The sequence below is a fragment of the Gambusia affinis genome, linkage group LG22 (genome assembly GCF_019740435.1).
Source record: "Gambusia affinis linkage group LG22, SWU_Gaff_1.0, whole genome shotgun sequence".
NCBI lineage: Eukaryota > Metazoa > Chordata > Actinopteri > Cyprinodontiformes > Poeciliidae > Gambusia > Gambusia affinis.
The window spans coordinates 5,775,207-5,783,830 of NC_057889.1; the positions used below are offsets into that span (position 1 = coordinate 5,775,207).

Genomic DNA, 8,624 nt, shown 5'->3' on the forward strand with positions numbered 1-8,624 from the left:
ATCAGTCTTTATGATCAACTTTTTGGGTTTGTTTTAGTTTTAATGTTCATGTTCTACAAAGATATTTGGATTAGAAACTAAACCACTTGGTAAGATGTTGTGCTGCCTTCGTGTTGACAACGATAAGCTAAAAAAGTTTGTGTCCTTAGTTTTTTAACTCAACATTATACAAAAAAAAAAAAAAAAAAAAACAAGTTTCCTCCTCAAGTTGCCTTTGTTTGACTGTTGCACGGTTCCAGTTTTAATTTGTTTTCTTTTTGTGGTTTTCTAAATGAAGGATCAAATGACTATTTGGACATTACAATGTAATGCTCCATAAGTGCTCAAAAATGGATAAAAGCATTTTGAGTACCCTCGTTTTTCTTCTTAAAACACCATAAACCAGAATATTAGAAAAGAGTGCAGCTAGACGAGGATGTGGCTGGTTTGTATTTCTTTTTTATACATTTAATTCTTATAAAAACACTCCGGCTTTAAAAGAACATGTGCTAAACGTTTTCATATCTACACTTCAAATGGCCAAAACATGTTTCTTTCCAAATGAAATTGGAAACACCACGCCAGCTCTGCAGCTTACTGATGCACAACTACAAAGGCTACAATGGGGATTTAATACGATGCAGATCTCCACTGTCTATGTGAAAATGATGAGAAAAAGTCAAACTTGGCTCCTGCTGGAACTGGGACTATTTCTTTTTATCTTCCCTCTAGACTGCAATGATATTTTACCTCCTCTGCGAATCCATAAACCAGAGCAATGACATCTTGCCATCTCATTTTTTAATTTTTTTTATTTTTTACAATATTTGCTTATACAAAAAGAGATTGTGGTAGAGATGAAGTGAACGTGTTATTTCTTAATGCTAGGAGACATCTCTGCGCAAATGCGTAAAATTTTGATTATGAATGAAAGGAGAGCATTTAAAAATCTACTATTGCTGGTAAGTTTTCCATCTAGCAGTGCAAACCCAATCCAATCAATCAATCAAGTTTATTTGTGCAGCACATTTCAGCAACAAAGCAGTTTAAAGTGCTTTACATCATAAAAACACATAGTAGTCACCAATTGTCAAGTGCCATCGTTACACATCAGATTATTTCATTTATGATGTTTCAAAGGAAACTCTACACAGCTGGGTTTTGAGTTTTAAGAAACTCTGGAAGCTTCTTCCAGATGTTTTGTTCTTCATGTTTGGTTCTGGTTCTGTGGATGTAGAAATGCATTCGATCAAGTTTGAATCTAAAAAGTTAATTCACAACAAGCCTTCAAATTAATTCAAAAGTTGTAAACGGATTAAGACGTTAACACGTAGCATGTGCTTCAGTTCTCCAACCCGATCTATACAAAATAATAGTGTTAGCATGCATCAAATGTTATAAAGACGTAACAGCAACTCAAATTAAAATTAGGATTACAATGGATTATAAAACTTGTCTCTCCCCAGTGGAACGAGTAACAAAATATATTAATATTTATAATAGTCCTGGAGGACCTTGACTAGAAGAAGAAAGTAAGGCAGAGCTGGAGGACCAAACCCCTTATAGTAGACACAGAATAAGCGGACAAATACATTAAAGAAAACATTTTGTGTAAAGATACAAGAGACCCAGTTGCAAACCTGATGACAATTTGGTGGCCAAATCAGCAACTCAAACTCAACAATATGCACCTAAATCCATTTCTTTGTCATTTTTGCTTTGCAATAGGGTGTGTTTAGGAATACTACTTCCATAAAATAGTCTAAAGCGTCTGCTTATGTAAGTGGTGTGTGTCTGTAACATATTCATCAGTGTTTCTCAATTCTGGGCCTATATCTGCTTTAAGGTGGTCAGATCTATAAATCTTTACACTCTGTAAAGACGTATAATCGGCATAAATCCTTCGTTTTCCTTTGCCCAGTGATCTCTTCCACTGAACAGCGTCATGCACATGTTGCAGAAACACCTGCTCACCTTTCAGAGCTTTCCGCCTGGAGACATGTGTGAACTGAGACGAAGAACATTTCAACAACTTAGCGAGTGGGCAGTGGCCCTGCATTCTGCAGGAAATCACTGTGTTGCCCTGTGGCTACGTACTGTCAGCTGCTAGTTGTGGTTTCATCACGTGCGTATAGGAAAGATTTGGGTCCAATAGAGTTCAGTGCACACTCCTGAGCAGAAAGCAACACTGTGTGAAGCTTGCAAAGGCTTCACTAAACAGAGAAGTCTCAGTACTCTTGTGGTGTCGTCATACATGCACGGACATTAACAACAACTTTCCTGTCTTCCTGTGACACTCAATGTATTCAAAGCATGTTCTCTGGGTGCAGAACATTAAGAATCAACGGCACAGAAAAATACACTACCCAAACGGTCTGGAGAATAAAAGTCTTGTCCATGCTAACCAAGTCAAGTAAATGGAAGTGAATGGGTTCCTGCTTTTCATTAGCATTTCTTCTTCTCTCACCACCAACCACAACCACACTTCCAAATGCTGCTTATCCCTATGTGATCGCTGCAGAGATCCCACCTTGGGGTTCGAATCTGAGAAATGGAAACAAGCGCAGCAGGGAGTCTGAACAACAGAACAGGACAAACTAGGCGCAGGAAGCTGAGCAGACACAAAGAACAAGGCACTGCAGGGAGGTACGCCACATTAGCAACATGTCTGTTCAGCCAAAGTCTGGCAACCCAACCTGAAACAGGCCAGGTATACATCTGGGGATGTGGGGAGTCAGATGTTGTTACTGAAGCTGATAATTGCTAACAGGCTGTACAAGATAGTAGTGTTTTTCTCAAATGTCACCAAAGAAAGATCACTGTAAAGTAATACAGCTTAATTTTAAGTCATCTAGTTCTGCTACGGTTGACATGTTTAATTGGGACCAATTTGTCATCAATTGACAGGTTGTATTTCAGGTCCAAGTGGCTCTTTGCTTCTTCTTTCTTATAAGTATTTTCTTCCCAAATGGGATAAAATCAAATATTCTCTCATCGGATGGATACCAACTACACTACTTAGAGCACTAGATTTACATTATGTGACCTTTTCAGTTGTGCCCTTTTCCATGGGACTAAAGGTCAATATTTTCTCTGCAGTGTGAATGCAGCCTAATCTGGTCTTGAAAAGCTGTAACCTCCTGAATGATGGCCTGATATCTTGCATAGACATGATCTTGATCATTTTAAATCAATACAATATTAATTAAAACTTCATGTCTCATTATTCTGGCATTTAGCAAACAGAGAATTAGTTTGGATGATGTCTTAAGCTTTAAATTCAGGGGCACAAGGGCTCCCAGTAATTTGAAAAATTTGAAAATAAACAATGAAATTTGTGTGGATGCTTCACTCAGAAGTGAAGAGTGGAGCATCTATTATCTAAAAGAACAGAAAAGATGAGCACTCGAGCCTTTTGTCAATTTAACTAAAAACACCACAGTAAATTGAAACTGAATTTAAACAATACTAAAGCCAACACAGAACTAATTATAATCAGACAGAAGATGCTGTGTGCACTGGCAACAGTTATAATTGAATATATCTGCGCTTCGCATGTGCTAGAATTTAAATGGATAACAAATGGCTCTGCTAAGGCATGCCGAACTTTAACGAAAGGCGCCTTGTAATTAAGTTTTAATGCTTGTCCAAAAAGTTTAATATCACAATCATCTCTAAGGCAACACGGCCAACGTCTTACGAAAGACAAAGATTTATTTAAAGTCTCACATAGTTCAAATGAAAGCCATAAAACAAATGTTATGTATCCTTGTTGAAATTGAAGCAGTCTGGAAAGAAAATATCTTTTTTTGTTTTTTAAAGCGTGGGACACCAATCACAGGATTTAAAATGTTGGATGCAGATTTTGGATGAGCAGAGTTGTGTGTTTTTGCAAATACTGCAGCACATGAGTGAAGACTGCAGCACTGGTTTGAGCAGCTTCAGTATGATATTGGCTGCCAATGTCATACTGTTCTGACTGACAATTGCTCTGCAGACTTGTGGTAAAAAACGGCCATAAATGTGTCATCACTGACTTTACTGACAGTCAGTCAAGAATATGAATTGGATCATTGTTGTTTTACAAAAAAAACAAAAAATGAAGACACATTCTAAAATCTCACAGTGGCTCAGTAGTCCACTAGGAAAGCATTATGTCAAATTTATCACACACGGAATGACAATAATTTGAGTCAGTGCATAAAGAATTGTGTCATTTCTTTTAATACTTGTTCAAATTTAAACATGGCAAATGCTGCAAATTTGCTGAACGTACACAGCTTTATCTTACATATATACAGATCCTTTTAAATCCAAATTAAACTAAAATAAAAACTTTGGATTGTGGTAGAAAGAGCTCTATGAAAATTGGAGATTTCAAGCTTGATTGAGGGTGTTTTCACACCTGATTTTCCAGTAGATTTGGTTCAACTGTCACATTGAACCAAATCTCTGTATGTGGTTTGTTTTTACACTGCACTGCGTCAAATGAACCAAAACATTTGAACAACCTGTTCCCCTCCACGCCTGTGGGGGGCGCTGCACCAAGAACCACTGAAGGAAACAACATGAAAATCTCTGAAGAAGATAGTGGACGCAACTTCCGTCTTCATAAAACTAAAGTGGCATCAAATTTAGGCTTTTGTAGGATTTATTTTTAGACTATGGCAAACGACCAAGAAAGATTTCTCCTGCTAGCTAGCCTTGCGCCTTTGTTTTGTTTGTATTTAACCAGAATGCCCTGCTCTGTAGTCCACTTCCTGCCTTTGGAGCGATCTCTGGTCCACTTGGTATTCATATATGCATTCGAACATATAAACCGAACCGAAACCTGGTTTTTATGGAGATAGCCGTTTTGGTCTACATCAGAGTTACAGACTTTCTAGGCAAATGAATTAAGAGTTTAATTAAAGCCAACAAACAAGGTTCTAGATCTAGAGGCCTCTTACACCAAAACATCACAAGTCTACCAGCTAAGCTTTACCTCCAGTCTTGACAAAAACTTATATAAAAAAGCAAGAAGAGGCCGTTTGCGTGACCACAAAGCTTCCAGTGTAGACCATACAAGGACAACGTTATCATAAATTTTTCTCATCTGGTTAGAACTACACAAGCCAATCTTTCAGTATCATATTCTGTCGATGAAATCATGAAAAGAACAGATTACCATTGTGCTTCAGATGGGATACTGCAGCACACACTGCAGAGTGAACAACTCGAGTCGTAATTTCAACTCCAAGTGGTTCAAAATGTTTGACAGGGATCCACTGCGGTCCCTGGAGTCGTCGCTGCCAGTAACGCAGACAAATTGTTGTCATCAAAGACCACACAAATGCAAACAGCAAAGAGTTCATTAAAGTCGACAGTGAATGCCAGAACCGTCATGAAAACATATGAAAGTTGAGCATTTTGAGAACAAATGCAGATTCAGGTCATTCGCAAGTAGGTCAGAAACTGTATCTGTGTTTATCACAAATGAAAATCATCTTTTTGTTTGTCGTTATATTTTTCCAAAGCAGAAATGGATCACAGAAATCATATTATATGCATGTGTGTATGTGCTGCCGATCAGTTACTCATTTTTAATCATGATTTTAAATTCTGGTTTCCATTGTTTTTGGAACAACCAGAACCAAATGTGCACGAAATTCAAGTCCAGTGCTCTTGAGGATATCTCAGTCTTATTACTGAAACGGCCAAATACCCGAGCCAAAAACTCCCAGATATTAACTATAATTCCCCAAAGATGACTATTTCCCCAGTCTTTGTTCTGCAAGGGGAGCATGTCAAAAAAAGAAGAAAAAAAAAACAAAACAGGGCACTGTAGTTTTTCTGAGAAAATGTTTTGGTAGTCTGTCTGCAACTAATTACTGTTTGATTGTTGATTCATTTCTAAAAAAAAAAAAAAACACTTCCATTCAAATGTTTTCTCATCGTGGTATACAGTTTAGCTTTTACTCTCAGTCTAGACAGAAGGGTCAGCTCATAAAACATAATTTTGGAAAAATATGTTCCAGAACTTGCAAAGGTAGCAACAGAATTAGAGTAGACAAAAATCAAGATGGGCTTGTTTTAAAGTCAGACAGAATTAGATGAGAGGTTTAAAAGGCTTCTATAGCTGTACTATAAACATTGGTATTTTTTCCACATTAATCTTTAAATGCTTAATGTTAGGAAAATTTCATGATTGTTTTTAAACTGATGCTTAAAATTAAACTGTAATTATTAAGGAGTCAAAGTTGGATCTGGTCGCATTTTCCTCTTGTATCTCATCAAGGTAAATCAAATCAGTGAAAAATAAAAGTTCTGTAGCAGAAAATATGTTTATAGAGGGAGCACATTTAAAGTACACGTGTCAAACTCAAGGCCCGTGGGCCAAATCTGGCCCGCTGTAGTTTATAGACTAAACACCAAGTGTGCTTAAATATTATGTTATCAATCAAATCAATGCAGTTTTCATCTGTTTGCTGCCAAATTACATCAATCAGTCCCTCCAGTTTCTTGAAATGTATAGTGGAAATTCTCACAAACTCAAGAAATCTCTGCACTTTTTTGTGCTAAAAACTTGGAGTTTACTGCAGATTTTTCTCAAAAACTTTCTTACTTGTACTAAACAGCTGCCTCAGCTTTAATTGATGTCAGATTATAGTCCAGGATATATACAGTGAGGGATAAAAAGTCATAAATAATTGCAAATATATGCTAGTAGTCATAAATAAGTGCTAATATTTCCAAATTAGTACCACAAACACTTTGATTTTTTTATTAGAAAAGAATCACAAAATTCTGGAGGGACTGAAATTTTACATTTTAACAGTTTGTCAACAAGTTTTATAAATGCATTCTGGCACAGCCGGCCCTTTAAGAGCATTCATGATCCTGATTTGGCCCCAAACTAAAACGAGTTTGACACCGCTGTTTTAAATCAATCGAAATTCAGACACCAAAATTCATCTTCTTCCCAGATGATTCACATGTCAAGTTTTGTTCATGTATCCATTATAATTACACTGGGTTACAAACAAATATTTTTTGGCCATAGTCTATGTTTTTTCAACTAAATTAGGACTATTTTGTGCCATTGAATCAAAAAATGACATCCATTTCCTCAATCAGGTCAGGTTTTTATTTTAAATTGATTGAGAGAAATCAAATCTTCTGACTAAATTGATGACATATCATTTGATTTCGATTAATATTTCTCATCCAAAAATGGTTTTAGGAGAAAAAAAATTGTTTTCTGACAGTCTATCAATTAAATGTTACAAAAGTGGATTTCTGCAAATTGAGTAATAAACAAGTACATGTAAATTGAACATTACATCCTCATCTTTCTCGCTGCTCATCACTCATTGATCCCAGATTATCAGGAAACTGATCCATATGTGAGAACAAGTCATGCATTTTGATGCTCATGTTGCTCCATACTTCAGAAAGTTGACCTGATGGAGCAAAACCAATGGGATCTTTGGATTCGGCACATCAAAATGACCCTAAACCAGTTGAAAATCACCAGAAAATGTTTTGACTGTTGGCCAGTATATTCAATTCATCTTTGGTTATTTTATTAGTTATGCTGCAAGTTTGACTGCAGCTTCAGAAATACTTATTTTAGTGCTGCTTCTAGTTTTTTTTCAGCATTACAAATGCAAACAATGCGAGCACTCACCCCATCGCTGGAGCAACTTTTCGCAGGCCCACTTCGATAATCCTCTGTGGGCACACCGTCGCGAAATGACCCAAATCACGTGAGAGATTCCAAATAGTCAGTTGAGTCATTGTTTTGAAACAAACAGGAATTACAAACTGCTTTTCTCATGTCCTGTACCTTCTACTTGTGCTGCCGTGCTAACACTAGCTTGTGCATAAACAGTAACACTTGGTTTCAGCTGTGTTAGCATTGACTTTGTCCTAACAATCAGACCCAAACAAGAGCTGTACTGCTACATAAACATCACAACACACTCTTTGAGGGTGTAAACAGAGTTACTGTAAGGAGAGCTGAATAATAGGGTGGACTGTCTGCATAGGTCCCAGTGGGATTTTACTTTTACAAATAGGAGCATTAACTAAGGCGCAGATAGCTAGTTTACAGGAGTCAGGATTACAGGCCAGAGCTGGGTGTGGATGGTACTGATCCGAGGAAACTCAAACACAGCTGGACACAATATACTATTAAAACATCAAGAAGCGATACTTAAGACACATGCACTGATAGGTAAAAACATTTTGCCAATATTTATTGCATGCGTTGTTAAGCCGTATCAAATCTTCATTACATTTAGTTTACAAAAATCTAGTGTTGCTTTTAATGGCACAAATTTAACCCAAATCAATTTATGATTAACACACACAAAAAAAACAAAAAGCACATCTTAATGTTAAGAAAAAGTCCAATTAAACTCATCAGGAAGTGATAATGCTTCTACACTAATAATAGCTTAATGCATTCTCACCAGCTCTGTTTAATCCACTTTAATCAAACTCTATTTCGTTTGCCTAGAAAGTCTGGTTTGTTTAGGGAGCGCGAAATCAAACTCTCACCAAAAAGGCGAACACTGAAGTCTAGAAAACAAGGTCTCAACTCAGTTTGAATGGATATGTGAATGCTAAGTGAACTAGAGATCACTGCAAAAGAAGGCAGA

General features: G+C 36.8%; 1 long non-coding RNA gene across 1 annotated transcript in view; it reads right to left on the bottom strand.

The window, feature by feature from the left end:
* The window catches only part of LOC122824891, a 64,827-nt gene extending 57,099 nt beyond the window's left edge, over nucleotides 1-7,728 (bottom strand). The window contains exon 1 of the long non-coding RNA XR_006369560.1: nucleotides 7,649-7,728. This is a non-coding gene — a long non-coding RNA (uncharacterized LOC122824891). The remainder of the gene's footprint in view (nucleotides 1-7,648) is intronic.
* Nucleotides 7,729-8,624: the final 896 nt, after the last annotated feature.